The 24,620-nt window shown below is 41.4% G+C and overlaps 1 long non-coding RNA gene across 4 annotated transcripts in view; it reads left to right on the top strand.

Annotated features, from left to right (window-relative positions):
• Positions 1–24,620, top strand: part of LOC120375115 — a 268,432-nt gene that overhangs the window by 112,302 nt on the left and 131,510 nt on the right. Inside the window, exons 7-8 of one of the 4 annotated variants that reach the window (XR_005586441.1) lie at positions 14,166–14,319; positions 14,649–15,012. The exons of the other annotated variants lie outside the window; for them this stretch is intronic. This is a non-coding gene — a long non-coding RNA (uncharacterized LOC120375115). Of the gene's footprint in view, positions 1–14,165; positions 14,320–14,648; positions 15,013–24,620 lie in introns of those variants that run through there. 4 annotated transcript variants of the gene reach the window in all.

The following is a 24,620-nucleotide window of genomic DNA, read 5'->3' as shown; positions in this document are numbered from 1 at the left end:
CACATTTCTTACAAAGTCCCTGTCTGCCACAAAGAGCTTACAGCCTAAGTTTATGTGAAATCTTATCTCCCTAACCTCACTGCACTGCCAATCTGTCTCCCAATCTGGAAAAAGTGGTATAACATTGTACAACCTAGCCTGGCCTGGTCTCTGATTTTAATTTGCTTATGTACAATACGCTGTGAGATTCCAGAATGCTTTGTGGAACAATGAAGAGTACCCATCCTCTCTCTTCTTTCAGTTATCTTCTACTTTTATTTTAAAGTTAACATTTTGTCTCTAACCTCAGCCTTTGTTTCAGTGCCCTGAGTTTCTTGTTAAGCTAATGAGGAGATACAGAAGAAGAAGGTAATGATCATTTGAACTTAAAAAAAATGTTCTCCACATTTGTTGGGCCATTGTGAAATAATGTAACACAGATAATTCTGGATCTGTATGAACTTTTACATCTTTGTAGCCACTGACAGTCAGACAAAGAACCAATTCTTGTGTGTCTCAGTCATTAGAATTTTAAGACAAGACAGTTTAAAAATGATTTTTTACTTTGCAAGAATGGACCAGTTTCAGTGTGTGTGTGTACAGCACTCTAGGTAATTAGCAGGCTGAGCAGAAAAGCCCTATTTAGCTCTCCAGCTTTTAAACGGAGTTACTTTCATTTGTTTACTGAATGTTTCTTTCCACCGAAGGCTAATGAACTAGTAATGGATGTCAGAAATCTCTGAAAAGACAAATACCTCTAAATGTTGCTATTATAGTCTATGAATAAAGCTATTACTGTTCCCCAAACACCTGATATACTTAATAGTGAAGGTGGCTAGAGACTTGACATTCAATGGAGGTACAGATTGAGTGTAATTTATGTGCTGAGACCATGGAGGGGGGCAGGGGTAACAGGAAAGGCAACTCACAGGAGGTTGTAAAATACAGCAGCCCACTCTTCCTACATATCCATCTACACTTCCATATCCCTGTGTAAATTACACTTGTTTTTTCACAGTTGTATTTGTATTGCAGTGGTGCCTAAAAGCCTCAGCCAAGCCCCTGTGGTGTTAGACACTGTACAAACGCATAGTAGGAGACTATTCTTGCCTTAGAAATAAAAAAGCCACTAGTCTAGATAGCCAAGGGGAATATAATTCTCTCACCTGGGGAACTGTCAGACTGGCAGATTAATTACTTTTCTAAGGCATGGAAGAAATCTGTATGGCAGCACCAGAAATGGAACCCAGATCTCCTTCCTAAATGCTTGCTGAGTGCCTTAGCCAGAAGGTCATCCTCCCGCTGCTCCACAGCTAATAAATACCAAATAAGGACAAGTTAAACTACTATAACACTTGCAGCCAATTTACTAATCAATCTTGCCTACTGTTTATATCAGCACAGAGTTTGCCTGAGAAATTTCCGTGGGAGCACCCAGTAGACAAGGCTTTAGTTCTTTAGTTACGTTCATCAGTTCATCAGTGACACATACACAAATGTACTTTGCACTTTGGTGTAAGTCAGAAAACTGATTACATGCCAAAGTGGTCTAAATTACACCAGTATGGAATTCAAGAGTTATAAACAAGGGGTCAGATTCATTCCTTGGGTCATCCATGGATGGAAAATTGAGGTGTATTGGAAATTTGGTGTGCAGTCAGGATAGTCTGAAAGGAGGAGTCCTCATTCGGCAATTTATTGATGGTTTAAGTCAACACAAAGGGACTAAGAAGAGTGCAAGATAAAGTAGTCGAATCACTGCCTGGCTTTGAACCAGTCAAATTTTGCAAATTCTGCATCACTGATTCTCATCTTGGAATTTAAGCCTAGAACTTATTTTGTGAACTTAATTTATACTCCTTTTGTACCTACACTTGGACGTCTAGGTATAATGTGACTGAACAATGACTAAGGAGCCTACAGTCTTGACCAAATGTATTTTAAAGCAAGTGAATATCAAAGAAGGATATAAATTTTTAACAAAGAGTATTTGAATGAAGAGTATTTGAATGAAATTATTGAAGGAGAAATGTATTATGAGTATCAGGAAAAAGTGTATAGGCCAATATTTACAAATAAGAGTGTCTAAACAATAAACAAACAGAATATGTTATATCTACATAGTAAAACAACGCTGTTCATCCTTTAGTGTCTGAATTCACTCCATTTCCTCCTTTCCTTAGAAAGGATATTTTAAAATGCATAGCTACACTTTTTCACAAAGGGTAAAAATTAGGAGATTATTCTGCCTCTGTTGGCTACTTGCATCTCACCTTTATGCACAGCTGTTGTTGTTGTGTTCATTTGTCAAACACATTTTGTTAATTTGTGGAAAGTCTTTTGACATGATTAGATCTCACTTGACTTGGTAGGATATGTCATTATTCATTATCTGTAGAGTTCTCTTAACTGCTTTCTTTTGTAATGTTCCTTCTCTCATAGTTTCTGTATCTTCGTCTACAAACTTTTTAATCAAGGAAGAATTTTGTATGCTCCTTTGCTCTTGTGATTTCTGTTATTTCATTCCTTTGATGCTCCTAAAAAGAATAGGACTATAGTTCAAAGACAGGAGACAATCAAGTCCATTATCTCCAGTGCCTGAGCTCCACTCAGTGCAGAAAGGGGATTAGGGGGAAGCATGGGACGTTTTTGACTCTCTGATTGTCAAGGCTGGCACTTGTCCTGAAAAGAATTTGAGCTGCTTGTTTGCTAGTCTAACTTGCACTTGTGGTGCAGGGTCCATAATGAGCCCTATCCCATTGAATGACAGGCAGAGAAGAGCTCCCCGACAACCACTCTTCACCCCATGTCTGTTTCTGCCACACCCCCTATGCCAAAGTGGGTGAAGGCAGCAGTTGCAGGGCCCAGAGTTAGCACATCTGCTGACTTATTTGCAGGCAGGTTCCAGACCCTTTGCAGCACTTGAGTAACACAGAGGCCCTAGATCCAATTATAGAATCTGCCCCATCTTGTTATGATGTTATAGATTAGTACATTTGAAGGAAGATGCCATTATGATAATCTGTTCTGACTTCATGCATAACACATGCCATAGAACTTTACCTGGTAATTTCTCCATCAAGCCCATGACTTCTATTTGAGCTAGATCCTATCTTTTAGAATGACTTCCACACTTGAGTTAAAGACACCAATTGATGAAGAATCACTTACTCTTACAATAGTACGTAGCAAAGAACAGATCCTTCTGTTTTCTTTGTTAACTATGGTTGTTTGTTTGTTAAAAGAAGCTATGGCTCTCCCGGAAGAGGGGGTGGGGTGCAGGTGGTGGCATTTGAGGAAATTTCTAGGACATTTCTAAGACAAAGCTATTTCCTTTGCAGCTGGTTCATCTAGGCCAGAATCCTGTCTCTAGCAGTGGTCAGTACCAGGTGCTTCAGACGAAGGTGTAAGAACCTCACAGGAGGTCATCATCATGATGTTCCCATTACACCTCTGGCATTTAGGGCAGCTACAAAGCTCCTCCACTCCAGTCTGTTTCTGGAAAGTCTTTCAATGGGTCCCGAACTGTGCTCCAGGTTTTTCAGCTTGGCTTCCACAGCTCTCTGCCATGTTGTTTTCGGGCAACCTCATTTTCACTTGCCTTCAGGTGTCCATCTTATTGCTATTTTGGTGATGGAATCAGTTTCCATCCAAAGCACATGGACAATCCATCTCCAACGCCTGCTGGCAATGATGGTGCTCATATCCTCTTGGCTGCACTTTGTCAATAGATCTTGGTTTGAGATTGTTCTGGGCCAAAAGATACGAAGGATTTTTCTGAGGCAGGTTGTATGGAATGAAGACAGTTTGGAGATGTCCTACTTTCTCATTCCCCAGCATTCTGCACTATAAAGTAATGTTGAAAGTACGCAGCTCTGATAAATCTTGAGTTTGGATTTGGTGTTGTATTTTGATGATTTCCAGACTATATTTAAGCTCCTGAATGTGTTCCTGGCTTTACTGATTTTGTTCTGGATGTCCTGGCTTGTTCCACTGTCCTGGCTGATGGTGCTGCCCAAGTATGTGAATGTTTCTACATTGGTGAGAACATGATCCTCTATCTGTACTGGTGATGGTGGGGCAATATTAAAGGTCATGATATCTATCTTATAGAAATTGATTTTCAGTCCAATTTGCTCTCTAAATGCATTGACTCAAGTTGTTTTTTTCTTGTATATGGTGTTGTGTATATGAGTGAGATCATCTGCAAGGACCAGGTCTTCAAGGAATGAGAAGGGTGTCCATTTAATGCCTCTTGGCATGCCTTCTGTTGTACGCTGCATTACCCAGTCAATGGCAACGCTGAAGAGGATTGCAGACATGACACACCCTGATGTACTCCTGTTTTGACTTCAAAACTGAGCTCACTGTGATCAGCACTGCATGTAAAGTTGAAATAAAAGTTTTTGATTATGTTGATTATATGGAGAGGAATTCCATATGTCCGCAGAATGTGCCATAGGTTGGGGCTGTGAATGCAATTAAAAGCCTTCTCATAGTCTATTAAGTTTATGCAGAGCTGCTGTTTCTATTCATAGCATTGTTCTATTATGTTTTGTAGAGTGAAGATCTGCTTTGTGTATCCATGCCCTTTCCAAAAACTGGCTTGCTCTTTTCTAAGAATGCTATCAATTGCCTCTGATATACGCTGAACCAGGGATCAGCAACCTTTGGCACGCGGCCCACCAGGGTAAGCCCCCTGGTAGGCCAGGCCAGTTTGTTTACCTGCCGCATCCACAGGTTCGGCCGATCACAGCTCCCACTGGCCGCAGTTCACCATTCCAGGCCAATGAGGGCTGCAAGAAGCGGTGGCCAGCACATCCCTTGGCCCATGCCGCTTCCCACAGCCCCTATTGCCCTGGAGTTTGTTATAACATTTTTTGTATTAAACTCTATTATTATAAATGTTGGAGAAGCGGGCTTTGGGTATGGAGGCAGAAGGCTTGCGACCCCTCACTTAATAACCTCGCAAACCTCTAGTTTGAGAACCATATTATTCCCCATCCCATTCTTTATGCATTCTAACATCTTATTAGCTTATTTATTTAATGTATCAAATTAGTTATGTAACATAATGCATGCATCATATTTTATATTACATTCATGGAAGTTCTGGTATGTTTCAGGGGCAGGTATGATACTTCAAAATTAGAAAAGTAGCTGGTCTCCCTGGTACCAGCTAAATGCAGGCAGTGATGCGTAGACCTTAGGATGTTCATACAGATTCATTTGATGAGACTTCCTAAATAATGACCTTTTATTTGTGATAATTTTTAAATAGTGAATTTAAGTTAAGTTTCTAACAAATTAATTATTTTTTATGAATGGCATTTTATCATCTTTTATTTATATGAACTCTAGTTTTATTAGTTTCCATAATATGAACTCATAAGTTATGTATCTGTCTGTCTTTTAATGAAGGTTTTATTTGTTGAGTGGGAGTTTTCAATCACTGAGGGTAGGTAGGTCTTGGAAATTCTTCAGTGTCTTTTAGTGCATCATAAAACTCTGCCTCCAAGGTATTTGTAGCTCTCTGGAGCCATTGTCACCTTTTATTGGTTATATCTTTTTTCTGGGAGAGGTTAAGAGTCGTGCTTTCTACCAACCATCATTTTAAAGGCCAGTTCCAAACAAGGAAATTTAGATAATTCTAATAAAATAAAGCAAAGATAAAAATTTCTTCATAATATCATAGTTTAAGATGTTGCCCTTTAGAAGATGTAATGAAAGAGCATTAATAGGTTTGATGTGTTACATCAAGCATTATGAGCCCACTGATCACTTTCCAGATGGCAGTTCAAAACTAGAGAAAGTTAGTGGGCTTCTTAAAATAATTTTTGTGAATAAATATCCAAGATATGTTTATTATGGTTAGAGAGAGCCGATTATTTATTCACCATGAGTTTTTGAGTGACACTTACTATTCATGAAATCCAAAACATGTAATAAATGTTAGTGTAAATGATTATTTTTCTGAAAATTCATTTTCTTATGTTTGGTTTTGGTTTGTCTATAGTCATCTTTCATCATTATCCTATTATTTTAAATCTTTTAGGTCCTAATCCTAATGAGTTCTGTGCAGCCATAAGAACATAAGAATGACCATACTGGGTCAGACCAAAGGTCCATCTAGCCCGGTATCCTGTCTTCCGACAGTGGCCAATGCCAGGTGCCCCAGAGGCAATGAACAGAACAAGTAATCATCAAGTGATCCATCCCCTGTCGTCCATTTCCAGCTTCTGACAAACCGAGGCTAGGGACACCATCCCTGCCCATCCTGGCTAATAGCCATTGATGGACCTATCCTCCATGAACTTATCTAGTTCTTTTTTGAACCCTGTTGAAGTCAATGTTAAGCCCCCTCTCTTCAATTAATTTTCTTGTGGGTGTAGGTGTCTGCCTATCTAGACCTTATTCCTTAATAATTAAATCATGGAACAAAAAGAATATGATATGACTTAAAGGACTAATTACAACAGAAATAGAAACCAGCCAATACGCTGGTCACAGTACCCTTGCACTCAGATGATCTCCAGCTGCTAAAATAGCCCTTTAGGGAGACAAGTTGGGTGTGGTAATGCCTTTTATTGGACCAATTTCTGTTGGTGAGAGGGATACCCAACTTGTCTCCCAACAGAGCTATTCTGGGAACTAGAGATCATCTGAGTGCTGGTTGCTATTTGTGTTGTAATTAGTCATGTAAATCATGTTGTATTGTTTCTCCCCCCCCCCACCCCCATGATTTGATTATTAAGGCCCTAATCCTGGACAGGCAGACAAGCTTGTGCCTCTCAACAGCAGAAGTTGGTCTAATAACAAATATTACCTCACCTACGTTGTCTGCCTAACATCCTGATACTGTAACAGCTACAACTGAACTGCATACAGGATAGTCTTTTGGCAGCTATTGAAATCAGGCACAAATTGGAGCTGACCTATGTTGCTCTAACTTTAGCCAAGGGCTGAAATAGCCCCTGACTGGCCGACAGGTTAGCCAGAGGTATGTGTAAAGATAACATACAACTATCTTAGTCCCACCCTTGGGTTCTGCACAAGCGCAGCTCAGCTGTAGCCAATACTCTAGTCCTAGCATAGAAGACACTGTGATTAAAATGTGTTTCTTTCACAATGATAGGCAGAAAGGCAGCAATATTTATTTAACTGCTCTGTGCATGAAAATCTGTCTCGCCAAAGTTAATCAGCTATTAGCGTGATGCTAGTTAATAATGAAAACATGCCCCAAACTTGCCTCAGACAGCTACTAATTTGTTTTTCAGAAGAGGGAAATGTCAGTCTCTTTCAGAAATTATACTTTTCTATAAACTTCCATAATGTTGTTGCTTAACTGCCCATATTTTGTCATTTTATCAGCATATGTTGTAAATAACAAACAATTGTGTTATCTCCCTTTTTAGAGCTTGATTGCAGGGAACCATTTGCTGTCAGACATTTGGAGTTTGTTTAAATATTGAGCTCATCACAGCATCTTTCTAGGATGCAGCTTTAATTTCGTCTAAACATTTTAATTGAGGTCCTAAGGGAAAGGAAGTCATTCCCCATATTAAACATGAATCCCATTATGCCAAAATAGTTATGCTCCTCGAAGGCTATTTATAGATGATCTGCTAGAGTTATGAAAATACAAAGTACCAGAGCTGAACAAGCATCTCCAGGCTCAGTTTAACAGTCTGAACTCAACTTGTTTGCTCAATTGGTCAGGAGAGGTTTATGAAAAAGATATTGCTTTCCAATTCGTTAGGATTACCTATAAACATTTATGATTGGCTCATTGCCTCAGTGAAGAGAAAAAATAGGGACACTTTTGGTGAGTTGTAGATTCAGAGAGGAGAGAGTGAAATAGATTGGAGTATGATAAGTGCAGGGTGATGACTGATAATACAGGATTGTCTACACAGTGTGACAGTGCACCCTAAGGGGTGTTATTTCTAAAGTACACTAACATGTTGCCCGCTAACTGCTCCATATAGACCAGTTGTGGGTAATCTGCTGCCGATGGGGCACATGTGGCTCGTCAGGGTAAATTGCTGGCAGGGCGCAAAACAGTTTGTTTACATGGGCCGTCCACAGGCACGGCCGCCCACAGCTCCCAGTGGCCGAGATTCACCATTCCCAGCCAATGGGAGCTGCAGGAAGTGGCACGGGCTGCATAGACGTGCTGGCCGCTGCTTCCTGCAGCTCTCATTGGCCAGGAACAGTGAACCGCGGCCACTGGGAGTGGCAGGCAGCCATGCCTGCAGATGGTCCATGTAAACAAACTGTCTCGCAGCCCGCCAGCGAATTACCCTGACAGGGGCTGAGTGCAGCCCATGGGCTGCAGGTTGCCTACCATTGATGTAGAATCTGTTGGGTGAGGAATACACAAACTCAGGGCTGAGACACTCTGGTTTATTAATTCAAAGCTGTATTTGAACCAAAAGCATGGCCTTGCATTTTACAATTACTATAAAAGCAATGACTGACAGATATACAGAAAAATATATTGATTAATTACCTTCTCATAGGGCATAGGTGGGTCATGATGGATTGTTCTTACAGTCTCCAGTTATGCCCTTACACTTCAGCATATTCATGCTTTCCTGCATTATATGACCATCTAATCAACATTAAGCATTGTGTTGTACATAACCCATATAATACATGTTACATGTTCAAGCCTCAGTTTACATAGTGATTCTTGTCCATGCTATTTCATGTCCTCATGTCTATTCCAGTTAGTTTATTTACTCAGATTATACCACTCAGTGTAGAGACTTTCCTGTTTTTCCCAATACAGGGACTTTTAGTCCAACCTTTATGTATTCTATTGCACTGATTAACTTCCTTTTATCTATGTCCTTCAGCACAGTACAGTCTGTGAACAAAACATCACCTTTGTCTTACACAGCAGCTGTAGGCATTATTTAAGCAAATCAATAAAAGGAGGAATCTAGTCACGCAACACTCATATCAAGCAAGGAGTAGACTGAAGCCAGTTATCTCAGCATAACTATTATGCTGGACTGACTGTCTAAACTCATTCACTATACGTGACCCAAGCTTATGATATCACCAACAACCTTGCTGGTATGCACTAAAAGTTCCCTACTGTGCTTTAACCATAATACTGTTTAAAATTGTACTATGTTAACATGCACTATGGAACTTTTAGTGTGCAGCAGTAGGCTCTGTCTGGACCAATTCAAGTGCAACATCATTAGTGTGCTTTAGAAATCATACCCCACGGTGTGCACTACCCCACTGTGTAGATATGCTCTAAGTCTCAGTTGAAGAAAAATAAATGGAATAGAATGGATGGCAGGGCAGCAGTGGCATGATATTGGGGGATGGGAGGGTGGGTGGGCAGTGGAAACAAAGATGGAATAAAGAAAATTCCTCTGTGACATTTTATTAAAACCTGCTGCTTCTGAGGCAAGAAACAGTCCTGTTCTTGTAACAGTGTGGTGGATATTCTTATGTTAATATAATGTGTGCACAGGTTCTCAAACTTCTTCATACAGGGAATTACTTCTTAAAGGACCTTGTCCTAAACCTGCTAAAGTCATTAGGAGTCTTTCCATAGACTTCAGTAATCTTGGTACCAGACCAACAATGAAGTTTTCCTCTGAAAAAAAGTGATTCTGTAAAAATGGAATTGTTGGCATCCATTTTTATTGTTACCTTCTGCAGCAAATATATTTGGTTTGTAGATATGAACATCATTGCAATCTTACCCACCAGCTGCACTGAATGTTGTTCAGCTACAGCTGTGGAACTGATGCCTAGCCTCTCCCCTTTTCATAGATTATAAGAGCAGGAGAAAGTCCAGTTTTTCTACAGAGCGGGAGGACACGGTAGCATGATGTTCTGTATTATAATGGAGGGAGCCTTGGGATTTCAAACAAGAATTATGAGTCATTACTTTTGTGGATATTCACTAAGGGGTTGGAGGTATATTGCTGCAAATAATTTCCTTCAAGCATTCACCTGAATTTTTAAATGGATTCACTAAGTTCATGCACACATTCTTTCTTGGTTCCACTCTGAGAACCTGGAACTGTGAGCTCTTTGATGGAGAGTTAGTGGTGGGAAGGTTTGTTGAAAGTTGCATGTTTGAGTATTCACGGAAACTGCATTTCAAATTCTCACATACAAGTGTTTACTCTAGAAATCCTTTTGCACTCGTCCAATCAGGCAACAGAAAGAGTACCTACTGAGAGCTCTGACCAGTCACAACTAACTAACATAGCTAATAGAGACTATTAAACACTTGCAGAGAACTATCCATAAACAATGCACAGTTAATGAAAATCATTGAATACATTTTAGACAATTGCAATCTGTTTAGAGATACTCTATCAAGAGAGTCATTTTTTTCACATTAATACTGAATTATTCATGCAGTTATGATATGCACTGTTTCCTGCAAATCAGAAATATAGTCATTAGAGAGGTCTCTCAGATAAAAAATAGCATCACAAACAATATGAATATTTTAGCTAAGCATCATTACTTGCTCAGTAGCCAACGAATGCACAACTTTCCATTCCTCAACTCACTTGCAAAGAAACATCACATAAAGAAGAACCAAAGACATATTCCTGAGTACTAGACATACTCTAATATGAATGAATCTGTTTGGCTTTTTTATTTATTTAATATTTTTGTTAAAAAATGGTTTTATATGGAAATGATTTTTATGGAAAAAATCCATTTTGAATAAATTTTTCTGATTTTTCCCCTCCCCCCACTGGAAAACCAGAAATCAAAAAATGAATTTTGGTATAAATGTTTGTTTTTCAGGAAAATATTTTAATTTTTGATTTTCAAAAACTGATTTTGAAAACTGAAAATGTTTAACAAATATATATATTTGCAGAAAAGTTTTTTTTTAAATGAAAATATTTTGAGGATTTTCAGTTTCCATTTTTCATAACGAAATGGAAAATATTCGCAGGAAATTCTGATAAAAAACTCAAACACTTTTTTTTCAACATTTTGTGAAAAAAAAATTTTTTTCAACCATTCTAGGCATGAGAGTCACATGTAAAATGATTTGCAAATGATTATGATTTGACATAATTGAATTTCTTCCTATAGATCATCTCATTAACTCAGGAATATGCCCAAAGAGGGAAAAAAAGTGCAATGAAAAGCACCAGTGTCCTAGAATTCTCTCTCTGAGGACTTGCTGTTGATACAGCAACCTATCATGAAGGTAGTTAATATATTATCTCATCCTCTTCTAGCAGTGGCAGTCAGAAATTGATCTATTCAGTCATTTTTGCAGATTTTCTTCTAACAGACAGTGTCACAGGATGACTCCCTGTAAGACCCCTCCTTCCAGGAACCTCAGGACGCTGTCTTATTATCACAGCCATAGCTGGTGTTATAACTTGTTGTAATGACAAAAGGAGTCTTAAATGGTAAAGTTTTTGCAGCAGCCACCATCATTTACTATGTATTTGTACAGTGCCTGGCACACTAGCACCCTACCCTGGATACAACCTCTGGCATTGTGTAATATAAATGATTGATTACTGAGAGTGAAGCAAGACTTCATTCTCATGATAGTAAGTCAAGCCCTTATTTTTATCATGATGGAATTGAGTTTTCTTGATGTTAAGGAAACCGTTGTGTTAACAATATTTACTCTTTTAACATGGATGCAATTGAATAGGAAAAAAGACAGTCATGTATCATCTTTTTTAAGATGGTTGTTGTAGCCAAGGCATTATACATTATTTAACAAGCCAACTAGTAGCAGGTTGTAATGGGGAAGTTCAAGTTGTTACAGAGGACATACAACTTTGTAAGTGCAGTTAGTAATAACTGCACTTACAAAGTACGTAATGTGTGTGTGTGTGTATATATATATATATGTGTGTGTGTGTGTAATGGAGAAATGTTTTTGTGTCCTACTGTGTCCCTACAATATATATTTAAAAAAGAAAATTCTACTTAATTCTTTTGAATATATATATAATCATAATAACTGGCTCTTACAGCATGCTTTTCAACTACAGATCTCATTTCTCTCATACGGTGACATTTCTCCATATATGTTCATCAATTTGGATTTGTGAAAATTGTACAGGATTTGTACCATTCCCGGGCTACATAGTGTGTCCCTACACAGGTTAGCATTTACACATGTGAGTAGCCCAAGAAACTAGTGCTTCTTTGGAAATTGACCCTCCCCAGGCTTTCATATGGAGATGCAGCAGCATAGGAAATCCATATTGCCTAGCTCTGTTCAAGGTTCCTGCAGTCAGTCATTGCGAAAAATAAAGAATAAGCATTTATTGCAAACCAGCTCCCCACACAAATTCATATCAGCGATATTTGCGCTGACCCCATTTCTTTGCTTTTTATGAGTATTCATAGAAGGGGTTTTGTGTTGCAAAACTGCTTGCAGAAAGGAAGGCATTCTCACAAGAATTTGCTGCAGAAGTGTTCTCAAAGCCATCTTGAAAGTTCTTTGTGGACTTGAACCATCGGGGTGGAAACAATGACAGGTGACCAGTTAGACAGTGTGGATGGTAAATTACAAATAGCAAGGACTCTAATCAATTATTACTGTTAGTTCACAAACAATCCACAGGATGACGTATGTCCACATGAAACCATTTGTTGAGTAGTTTTAATAATGAAGAAATCGGTACAAAATGAAGTCAGTTTGTGAAGGAATCAGGGGCTACAGTTGTAAAATAAATTTCTTGTGTTAACATTTTTCTCAGCATGATCTGTCATTCTTTATAAAAATGGAGTTTTGTCAAAAGATACATACGCTTGGTAGAAGATTTTTCCTTTATATGATTTTTGAAATATCTAAGAGAAGATCTAAATGAACAGTTTGTGTGTGGCAAGCTGGGGTGTAAATCTGTAAAGCTAGACCTGCCCTAACATATTGGGCCAGATTCTCAGCTGGGGTATATCCGCTGAAACTTCCATCACTACTCAGCTGTAGCTCTCAAAAAAGGGTTTGTATTATTATCCCCATTTTACAGATGGGGAAGCTAAGACACAGAATGGTTAAGTGATTTACACAAAATCATCTGGTAGTCCAGAGGTGGAGCAGGAATAGAAGCCAAGTCTCTTGATGCTGTTCTAGCACACTATCCACCAGGCAACACTGCCTCCTAAGCTTTAGTTAAGTTCTGCTCTTAGCAACCTCTGATGGTGCAGCTATAGGAAATTGACCATTAGGACTGGAAGCCTATAGAAAGGATTTTCACAAGGAAGTGAGCTCTATTCACCATGAGCTGGTGGGTTAACAAGGAAAATAGGTAGACGTTTCAAAGGTACTTCCATTGATCTCAGTGGGCATTGGATCTGTTTGGAAGGCTGTGTAAACTGTAGGAGATGTGTGGGTATTGAGAAGCCTGAGCAGCTTTCAGAGGGTTGGTGTTGGAGTGTGCCCATAAACCAATCTTTCATATAATGCGTTCATGGGAGATTAACTATTGCAACTAGAGCCGGGTGATTTATTTTACATGTTTTTAAAAATGTAACCCTTGTTCATCTGAGCTTGACAGGCTTGAGAAACTGGAATCAAGCTATTTTGTCTGAACAAGCAGCACCCACCCATATGCCTCCAGGCTCCACAAGCTTTGCAAATGAAAGCTCCACAGCAGATTTCATGAACTATAGAAAAACATAAAACCACCATCCTCTCCAGCTTTTTACTGGGTTGTTGAAGAGCTGCTCGGCAGGAGAGAGGCCATAAGATCCTTGTTCTTTTTCGTATCATACCTAATCCTCTCCACCATTACAAGTCTCCCACTGAACTAACAAAGCTACAGCTATGTAGCTGGTGTAATTCCTTTCCAAAGGTTCCCAGCATGAAGACGAACTTGTCACTACATGACCGCAGGAACAGCTGCTACCCACACTCAAGCAATTGACATGAATGGCCAGGGCAGTTCTCTGAAGGGGGGCTGTGAAGGATGAGGGAGTTAGCTGTATTATTGTTATGAACATAATGCGCACCTCTGTTTATATACTTCTTGTTATCCCATCTGACGGCAAGGAGTTAAATCAATGCAGGCTGTTGGGGGGGATAAGGCAAAGATAAAGTGCCATCAGAGGCAATACCCAGGTCCTTTAGGAAACAATGGAGAAGCTATTAACTGGGAAATGCCCACCTGCCTGGATCCAACTGGACTAGCAAGGGTCATTCTTTCCAGACCTGAACCTGGGATCAAAAGAGATACTATACCACTACAATTCCAGGCTGAGGAAGATTGAGCAGGGCAGCAGGCACTGGAGATGAGTCTCTGGGAAAGAAAGAGACAGAGAAGATGATGTGGGGACTGCCTGTCATTCTGAGCCCACGAGTTGGTATGTCTGGTTTTACCTAAAATTTGCAGGGAAAGAGTAAAATGTAGTTAAGAACTGATTTTATATGCAGAGCCGGCACTGGGCATAAGCAGTCTAAGCAATTTCTTAGGGTCCTGAAAAGCTCAAGGGGGGCCCCTATTAATTATTAGTATGTGTTTGGGGGGGGGAAATATTCCTGATTAGGGTCCCCAATGGGCTAGCACCATAGGCCTTATTCCTGCTTCTTAGATACATTGTTCTGTATAAACAATGTTTGTTTAGACAAATCTGTCTTGAGTTGCTCTAATAAGCTGCTGATCACAGGCTCCTGACAAGAAGTTTTCTTGCAGGTGCCGAGTATAGCTGGTCTGATGTGTTTAAATGGCTGGGAAATGAGAGCTGCAATCCAGAGATCCAGTCCAAGAGTGGTTGGTCTGCAGGGTTCCATCCTTGAAAGAGGAGAAGGAAGCCAAGCCTGTCACCTGAAGAGTTCATTTGAGAGGGAGTAAGGTGGGGGGAGAGGTCTAACATGCAGCTTTCCCTGTGACTATGACAGGGGCATTCTTGCATCTTCCATATAAGCCACAGTAAAGGTCCTTTTTGGTGGACTTAGCTGCTCAGCCCCTGTCCCTGCTGGCTGCTTTCTTTCAGAGCTGAGACAGTGAAGAGTCCAGTCTTTGCACTAAGATGTAGGATGAATTCATTGCTCAATGAGTCCCCTTGACATCTTTCCTATACTAATTTCCATGTTTGGCAGTTGGATGAGGCAGCTTGGTGCTCCATATTCCAACAATAAATATGGGAGGAAAATAGATTTTTGATTTTGTTGCATTGTTTTAGACACATTTTTACAAAAAAATATTTAATTTTATTAGTTCTTTGGAAAGTAGAAGAACATCAAGATAGGAAGGAATCTAAAGTGTCACAGTGAATAAGCAGCTTACACTGAGACCATAAAGAAAAAGACTTGCAGCATACAGAGGAGAACAACACACACACACGGACACTAAGACACTTAATACAGGAGAGCTTGAGAAGTAGCAAAAACTTTATTTATTTGTTTAGCTTCTGTGATGGAGCAAGGCCGGATGGCTACAGGAAAGTATTGAGGAGCAGGTATGTTAGCTCCAGGCTAAGCAAATCCAGGCTAAGCAAATCCCTAGTACCACGGTTACAAGTAGCACTATAGAGACTGCTGCAATTCACAGGGCCCTGGGCTGGAACCCGGAGTAGAGGGTGGGCCCGGGTTCCCCCCTAGCCCCGCTACTCCTAATCAGACATAGGAGTAGTTGATCCAGACTATGGGTTTCATCCAAGGGGAAAACCACTGAGGGGAAGAAATCCGCCAATAAGCGCAGGACCTACTAGAGGAGAGGAGGAACTTTGCCACAACTGGTGTCAGGGGTGGGATCTTTGGTGTGCACAGCGCGGCGGAAGAAGGAGGGTGATTTAAAAAACACAACAACAACAAAAAAACCACCAAAAAAAAAAAGGAAGGGGGTTTACAATTTGTTACCACAATGGATGATGTAGTTATTGGGAGAGACTATCCAGGGTTTGATAATTTACTTCCCCCTGAGAGGCTGCAGGGAAGTGGAGACCCTGTTGACAGCGACTCATCACTGGGGGAATGTCAACACCCAATGTTTTCTGAGTTTTCTCAGGATCTATTCTCAGCCCCCCAAAAGGCCCGGAAGACAAAAAAAGAAAGGAAGGCCGCGAAGGCTTTGGGAACCCAGATCCTGACCCAAGGCCAGAAGACTGCGCTAGTAGGCAGACAGGCACGAGCAGCCAACAGTGAAACTACCAACACGGAAGGTGAGCCGGAGGCTGGCCCCAGCCATGAGGGCGACAGGCCATTGGAAGAAGCAGAAGCCGGCCCCTGGGAGCTCAGGCAGGTTAGTCCTGGGAGAGAGACATTCGGACGGGACCAGGCAGAGGACCCCAGGTATGATAATGTCAGGAAAGAGGTGGCTGAAATAGATGGGATACCAGTGGAGGGGAAGGTCTGAGGTCCAGGACCCTACTTTATAGTGAAGAAAGATCTCCTGTACCGTGTGGTGCAAATGCAGGAGCAGGAGATACATCAACTTCTGGTGCCCCGAAAACATCAAAAAGCCATATTGAGCCTCGCCCACAGTCACTTGTTTGGAGGACACTTAGGGGTAGAGAAAACCCAGGCCAGGATCCTGCGGCGGTTCTTCTGGCCAGGAATACACGAAGATGTCAGGCGATACTGCACCTCTTGTCCAGAGTGTCAGCTACATAGCCCTCGCCCACACTTACGGGCCCCTTTGATACCTCTTCCAATAATAGAGGTACCATTTGAACGCATAGCCATGGATCTGATTGGGCCCCTAGAGAAGACAGCTCGGAGCCACCAACATGTGCTGGTTGTACTAGACTATGCAACCCGATACCCGGAAGCTGTCCCCCTACGCAACACAGCTTCCAAGACAATAGCCAAGGAGTTAGTACAGATCTTTTCCCGGGTTGGGCTTCCCAAGGAGATGCTGACTGATCAAGGGACACCTTTCGTGTCTAAATTGATGAAAGATCTCAGTTCATTGCTCCATGTACAAGCCCTACGGACCTCTGTATACCACCCACAAACAGATGGCCTTGTGGAAAGGTTCAATAGGACCCTCAAGGCCATGATCAGGAAAGTGGTGAGCCGGGATGGGAAAGACTGGGATACCCTATTGCCCTACCTCATGTTTGCCATCCGGGAAGTTCCACAAGCCTCCACAGGCTTCTCTCCATTTGAACTACTATATGGGCGCCACCCCCGAGGCATATTGGATAAAGCCAGAGAAGCCTGGGAAGAGGAGCCAAATCCTGGAAGGAACATAGTTGAGCATGTACTACAGATGAGGGATCGGATAGCCCAGGTTACACCCATTGTACGAGAACACTTGGAAAAAGCACAGGAGACCCAACGGACCCATTATAACCGCCAAGCAAAGCTTCGACGGTTCCAACCAGGGGATTGAGTAATGGTCCTTGTGCCCACAGCAGAAAGCAAGCTGTTGGCCCAGTGGCAGGGACCCTATGAAGTAATTGAAGCCGTGGGAGAGGTAAACTATAAGGTACGGCAGCCAGGCCGCAGAAAACCGGAGCAAATTTACCACATCAATCTTCTAAAACCTTGGCATGATCGAGAGGCATGCTTAGTCACCCGGGAGATTCTTCCCCAGGAGGATAACGTACATGAGCAAGTAAAGATATCACCGAACTTGACGCCAATCCAAAAGATAGAGGCAACCGATATGATTAATTGTAACCGAGATGTTTTCTCTACAAAACTGGGGCGGACAACTGAGACCTATCACCATATCCGCACGATCCCTGGAGCCAAAATAACACTGAGACCCTACAGAATCCCAGCAGCCAAAAGAGAAGAAATCAAGGCTGAAGTAAAGAAAATGTTAGAATTAGGCGTTATTGAAGAATCCTACAGTCAGTGGTGCAGTCCAATTGTTCTAGTGCCCAAACCTGATGGTACCACAAGATTCTGTAATGACTTTCGCTGACTGAATGAAGTATCCCAGTTTGATGCATACCCCATACCACGCATCGATGAACTGGTTGACCGACTGGGTAGTGCCCGTTTCTTGACTACACTGGATCTGACAAAAGGGTATTGGCAGATTCCCCTGACCAAAGAAGCTAAAGAAAAGACAGCATTCTCCACCCCAGACGGGCTATTCCAGTACACTGTTCTCCCTTTTGGGTTACATGGGGCCCCAGCCACATTCCAGCGCCTCATGGATAAGCTGCTGCGCCCCCATACTAGTTATGCAGCTGCATACCTAGATGATGTCATCATCCATACGCCAGACTGGGGAACCCACTTGGAGAAGGTTGAGGCAGTGCTACGCACCTTAAGGCGGGCTGGCCTCACCGCTAATCCTGCTAAGTGCGCCATAGGACTAGCAGAGGCTAGGTACCTGGGATATATTGTAGGAAGGGGTATAGTGAAGCCCCAAACTAATAAACTAGAAGCGATTCAAAACTGGCCCCAGCCAACCCGAAAGAAACAGGTCCGTGCATTCCTAGGCGTAGTAGGCTACTACCGTCAGTTTATTCCCCACTTCGCCAGCAGGGCAAGTCCTCTAACGGACCTGGTGAAGGCTCGCGGTCCAGACATGGTAAAGTGGACCGACGCTGCAGAGGGGGCGTTTGTAGACCTTCGGACGGCCCTCTGTAATGACCCCATACTCATAGCCCCAGACTTTACCAAGGAATTTATTTTAAAGACAGATGCTTCTGAGGTGGGGTTGGGGGCAGTTCTGTCACAAATGATTGGAGATGAAGAACACCCGATTCTCTACCTAAGCAGAAAGCTGCTCCCACGAGAACGGAAGTATGCAGTAGTCGAGAGAGAATGCCTCGCTGTCAAATGGGCCATGGAGACGCTGCGTTATTACCTCTTGGGCCGGCGATTTATTCTTGTGACGGACCACACACCCCTCCAGTGGATGCAGAGAAATAAGGAAAAGAATGCAAGGGTCACCAGGTGGTTCTTATCCCTACAACCATTCCAGTTCTGTATACGGCATAGGGCTGGATGCCACCACGGCAACGCTGATGGTCTTTCAAGAGCACACTGCCTGGCGTCCCAAGTTGCCCAACCCTATGGTGTTGAGCAGAGGGGGGGGATATGTGATGGAGCAAGGCCGGATGGCTACAGGAAAGTATTGAGGAGCAGGTATGTTAGCTCCAGGCTAAGCAAATCCCTAGTACCATGGGAACCAAAATGGCAGTTGCTCCAGGCTAATCAAGGCACCTGGGGCCAATTAAGAACATTCTAGAAGGCACCGGAGAGAGCTACATTGATTGGAGCACCTGCAGCCAATCAGAACAGGCTAATCAAGGCACCTGGGACCAATTAAGAACTTTCTAGAAGGTTCCGGAGAGAGCTACATTGATTGGAGCACCTGCAGCCAACATCTTTCACTGAGATTCTCTTTTATTTTTTTCAGACTAACTTAAAAAAAAAAGTATAAAGGAAAAGCTTTGTGCTCTACTTAGTTATTCCACTGGCTCTTAATAAAACCAGCACCGTATCTGTATCAATTGATTGTGTGTGTGTGTTCATACGTGGGCGCGGACTCCACCACAGCAAATTATAATACAAGTTAACACAGCTTGATTAGGAAAACATTCCATAACAATGTGGGGGCAGAAAAGACAACCCCCACTCTTTTTTTCTTCTGAATGCACATAAATAGCAAGTTATAGTGTTGTGATTGAAAACTTCTGATTATTCTTGTGTCCTGCAACCACTATCATAGTTTTTTTTTTCCAGTGTTGGTTATATGCTACGACTTGGTCTGTGGCCCTGGCAAGGTCTTCCATGGTGCACAGCTCCTCCAAGGGCGAGCAAACCAACAGATGTTGTATGTATTTTTTTTGTAAGCATGTCCATTGAATTAATGTAAATGATGCATCTAGGTATAGATATAGATCTGTCTACATACATACCCAATCATATACATAGATGCATCTTTTACACAATATATTACACTATATATACATATATTCAACAGTCTTGACTGAAGTAATGTAAAAGGTGTGTCTGTGTGTATACATACATATATACACATACATACAGAGGCATCTTTTACACTACTTCAACAGTCAAACTTATTGAATAATTCTCATAGATGATTATAATAATTCTCATAGCTAATTACACAGCAGAACCCTAACACTAGCAACACCAGGACACAGAACATTTTCTCTCTTGCGGTCATGTGCTTGCCACTAGAGTTGGTTTATCCCTACATTTAAGAGGCAGATTGCTGCAGCAATAATGCATTCTCTTTAGCGTCTATTGATCTAGGAGGATAATAGAGGACAGAATCAGGGTATGCAACAGGTCTGGAGAAGTGAGAGAGCAGATGGCATGATGCTACACATGTTTTGGGAATAATAAAATATTGTAATATTCTGGAACAAAATAGTGTCTATTTAATATCCCCAGAATAGGAGCAATTTATTTTTTAATACTAATATACCTCAAAATGCAGATATATATATTAATCATATGGACAATATAACAGAAAAATGTAGCACTAACAAAATTGAATAATAAAAATGTAGTTACCTGTTTGTCTTATTTTTATCCTTAAGATTTAATTACTTATGCCCCAGAATAGCTGACACATTTCCTCTGATGGGGTATAGAAACCTCACACTGTAGAACAAGGGGTTAAGGAGCTGCTCTGAGCTCAGTGAGCCCCACCCTGCCACACCTGCAAGACATGCCCAAGCTGGAGGAGTTAAAAGGAAGCAGAAGAGCTCCCTTGTGGGCAGACCAGGGAAGAGAACAGAACTTCAACCCTCAGCTCATGAGAAAGGGGCTGAGAGAAGGCAAGAGCTTTCCTGTCACCATGGCCTCAACATCAGTCCCTGAGGGAAGGGAGGGCTTGATCCTGAAACACCCTGAGAGGTTCCCCTCTCTCTTACTAATAGTTTGTGGTAATGCCCCTGGCTTTTTGTTTATAGGCTACCAGGAGGAGCAGCCCATGACAGACAACCCCAGTGGAGAGAGAGGGGCCACTCCACAAGGAGGTGTCAGCAGTGAGCCAATCCCTTCATATACCCATATAGTATAGTTACAGAAGTATATATGTAGTGGCCCACATTCTGCTCTCCGTTACACCAGGGTAAATAGGGGTAATGCTATTGAAATCTAGAGGATCAAGGGAAGAACCTTAAGGGCTGCTCACAGAGTCTGAAAAGAGAGAGCAAAGAAGAGAAGCCATTGCTGAACAGCTTGAAGACAAAGCAGAAGATCACAGAATCATGAAACCATAGGAGGCAATGATCAACTGTGTCAAAAGCAGCATCAGACTGGCAAAGAGTGTGTTAAGACTTGGCCACGAGGAAGTGGTTGATGACCTTGGTAAGGACTGTTTCAGTGGAGTGGAGTTGCAGCCAGTGGCTGCCTCATTAATGCTTTGTGTCTCACCCTAGCAATAAAGAACCCATAATGTCTATTTTTCAAGGAGCAGCTTTATTATTTTCTCCTTGTTCCAAAGTTAATTCTTTAGTATGAAACAATTCCAGGATTTTTGCACTCACCCAGATGTGATAGGTTGCGTCTTACAAGAATTTCCTTTTTTACTCTGATCTTATTTACTCACAGGTTCTTTCTCTCTCTCTTTGGCTTAGTTTAAAGGGACTTTCACATTTAGGAAGCTCTGTACTAAATCTATCAGTCATACTTTTTTAATGTTTGCAGGACAAAACTGAAAAATATTGTTTTCGGCAACAAATCTACTCATCCTCTCTCTTTCTCTCTCTCCACACTGGTTGCTTTATTTTATATTATATTCAGCGGCGGCTATAGACATTTTGCCGCCCCAAGCACGGAGGGTCCGCTGAGGAAGGAGGAATTTTGTCTGCAGGCACACCTGCAGGAGGTCCGCCTAAGCCGTGGGACCAGTGGACACTCCACAGACAAGCCACCGAAGGCAGCCTGTCTGCCACCCTGGCGGTGACCGGCAGAGCACCCCCCCCCATGGCTTGCCGCCCCAGGCACGCACTTGGATCGCTGGTGCCTGGAGCCGCTCCTGATTATATTTGACTTGTGTTCTAACTTCTTGTTTCTGTCTCCCCAAGCTCACCGCTCAAAATAACTCTATATTTAAAAAGGCACTAACCTTCCTGCAGCAATGTCACCAGCAAATATATTTTCAACAGTTTAGTTAAATGCAATAAGAATATTAATCTTTCACACTTAATAGTTTGTATGTTCTCAGTTATTATTCCAAGACTGTGTATTTTCTAACAACAATAATTAAATGGCTCAAGGGATCAGTTCCTGAACAAAAATGATCAGATATCTTGAATACTCCCTGGACTTCTGCATAGGTGGCTTGGCTTTAGGAATAAATATTAGAAACTATGAAATTTCATGGCTCTCATGTTCTAGTCACACAAGACCGGTAACTATTCTTGTTTTATTATATTACATATAAAATTCATTTTGCAATACCAATCCAGCATATTTTAGAGTGGAGTGAAACTGAAATATCTTAATTCCAATTTCTCCATATCTCACAGAGAAAGTAGAATATGTTTTTATTTCACTAAACCCCAGCAGACACCAAGCATGACCTGGAAGCCTTGTCCTGCAATCATTTTAAACTATGCAATCTGTCTATTGTGGCCTGATCTAAAGCCCATCAAAGATAATGGAAGCTTCACTGGGGATTGGATCTGGCCCTATGTAAGACAATAGGTGTGTTTGAATTCTAAGGCCACAGTGCTGGTTCTTTACCTGTAAGAGACCTGTATTTAAGAACTTCATGTGATCACGTATTGGGCTGTACTTCATTATTGCTGGTGCCTCCAAGTCCATGGGAATCTAGATGTCTAGGGAAAAGACCACTCAAACTGATGAAAAGTATCTACAGAAGTACGTATAAACAAGACTGGGTGACTCAAAAGGGATGCCTATGATTCAGTTATGTTCTATGATTGATAAGTACTTTGTATTGCAGATGTTTTCTGTAATGGATGAAATAAGGATTAATTGAAAAATTATTTTTAACCCATTAAAGAACTGTCAGTTGTCACAGCTGTCAGTAATAATCCCTGGATTCGAATTCCCTTTACTTTATCAATAATGTACCCTAAAGATACTATAAAAGAAATTTCATAAGTACACCTCTACCCCGATATAACGTGACCCGATATAACACAAATTCAGATATAATGCGGTAAAGCAGAGCTCGGGGGGGGGGGGGGCTGCGCACTCCGGTGGATCAAAGCAAGTTCAATATAACATGGTTTCACCTATAATGAGGTACGATTTTTTGGCTCCCAAAGACAGCGTTATATTGAGGTAGAGTTGTAATTAGGTAGAAGGAAAATGTCAAAAACAGAACACAGAGTGAATTTAATTATGGGAAAGCAACTTTTCCTCCAAAAAAGGAGGTTTTTTTCTCAGACCCAATAAAAGACAGAGGTTTTGAAAGTTACACCAGGGGAGTGCAGACTTGCCAGCATGCCACCAGTTACAGGGGAGAAAGACACACAGGGCAGCTCTGTACTACTCTTGGAGTAAGGTAATGTGCCTGTCCTTTTTGTGTTCTGTATAGTGCTGTATCAATCTCTAATTGATCATCTTTGATTAAATAATGTCATTTGAGCCTGTTATTTGAGAATCTCAAGTTATTGTTAAATTCAAACACACAACAGGCATGAGAGGGCAGGGGACTGGACTTGATGACCTCTTGAGGTCCCTTCCAGTCCTAGAGTCTATGAATCTATGAAAGAAGCCACACTGGAGTGTTGCTATTCCCCCATCCATGAAGATGGGCAGGGACTAGATGGGCAAAAGTGGGAGTGAGTGGGGACTTGACTCCATCTCCCCAGGCAGCTGAGCCAGCATGGTGGAAGGGAAGCAAGGTGTGCCAGGAAAAGACTCAATATTTGGGGGGAATGACTTTCTGGAATATAATTTTCCAGTTTTGTATTTCTGTATTATAAATACAGACAAAGTCACATTTTTTCCAGAACCCTGTCAAGTCTGATCCAAATGAATAATAATTTCTGCACAAATAACCTCTCATTCATACAGATTTTAAATTCGAAATATGGAAGCCAATGCATTGTCTAGGAAACAGGCCTCTGGGATCTAAACCTATCATCACTGAAGTGTGAAGTTCTAATTGTATTGCTTTTCATAATGTATCTGCTGCATAAATATTATTCAATACCTGCAAATTCACACTATGGGAAATGGAGAGGTTATAATGCAGGGAAGATTTATGCCCACTAGATGCTGGGCTGTCATGATTAAAAATTTTCCACCCATTATGTGAATACTATTGATCATTGCAGGAAGCAGAAAATTGTGATGTTCATTGATTTTGTGTGGCTACAGAATGCATTAGGGCTGATGCATTTGATGGGTAGGCAAGTTTTCAAAGGAAGCTCAGTTAAGCTAATCTTAGTTCAGAGGAATATGCACAATGGAATAAGAAACCTTGTAATTGCAAGAGCAAATAGGAGAGTCAGAGAACTATATTATGAGCCATATCAGAATAAGAATTAGACATGAGCCTTCCCAAGAGACAACAGTAAAACGCATCAAGACTTTGATGCTGTTTTTCATGAATGTAGCAATTACTGGATAAATTGGGTTTTAGCTTCTCACCCATCAGCCAGGATAGTGAACAAAATGCAATTAGTTCTTTTGCCTTCTTAGCTAAGGGAGGTTATCAGGATTCTATCAACTCCATAAGAAAATATAGCTGAAAAAAATCAAACTGGTTGAATTCCAAAAGGAAAATGGGGGTTGA

Source organism: Mauremys reevesii, linkage group 11, assembly GCF_016161935.1.
Source record: "Mauremys reevesii isolate NIE-2019 linkage group 11, ASM1616193v1, whole genome shotgun sequence".
NCBI lineage: Eukaryota > Metazoa > Chordata > Testudines > Geoemydidae > Mauremys > Mauremys reevesii.
The sequence above is the reverse complement of the archived record's forward strand: the minus strand, read 5'-3'. Positions and strand labels throughout refer to the sequence as shown.